This window comes from Mobula birostris, chromosome 12 (assembly GCF_030028105.1).
Source record: "Mobula birostris isolate sMobBir1 chromosome 12, sMobBir1.hap1, whole genome shotgun sequence".
Classification (NCBI taxonomy): domain Eukaryota; kingdom Metazoa; phylum Chordata; class Chondrichthyes; order Myliobatiformes; family Myliobatidae; genus Mobula; species Mobula birostris.
Window position 1 is genome coordinate 107,406,311 of NC_092381.1, and position 395 is coordinate 107,406,705.

A 395-nucleotide genomic window follows, 5' to 3' on the forward strand; every position below is an offset into this window, starting at 1 on the left:
GCCTTAGATAAGGCACATTGGTGGCCTGAGAAAGAACAGCCGCTCTCCTGTGTACCGATTGGTTTTAATAGTTACTGATAGTCAACTTCGTGTTCGTTAACTGGATTCTGAGTGCTTCGGGAATTGTGCGGGGCTGGGGGTGGGGTACACCCCGGATCTCGTCTGGCGCCGGTAAATTCGCCCCGGTGTGTGAACCAGAGCTGGAACAGGTTACAGGGAGGGTTGGTTGGAAATGGGCTTTGTTTTATGAGCCGGCACAAGTTCGAATGGCCAAATGGAAATGTAAACTCACTGTGATATTCCACCATAATGAGCCGCATATTTTATCTCCCTGGTCCACCTTACCCTTTGTGAAGTGTCTTCATTCAGGGTCTCTGATTACCGCCCCCTCCCCG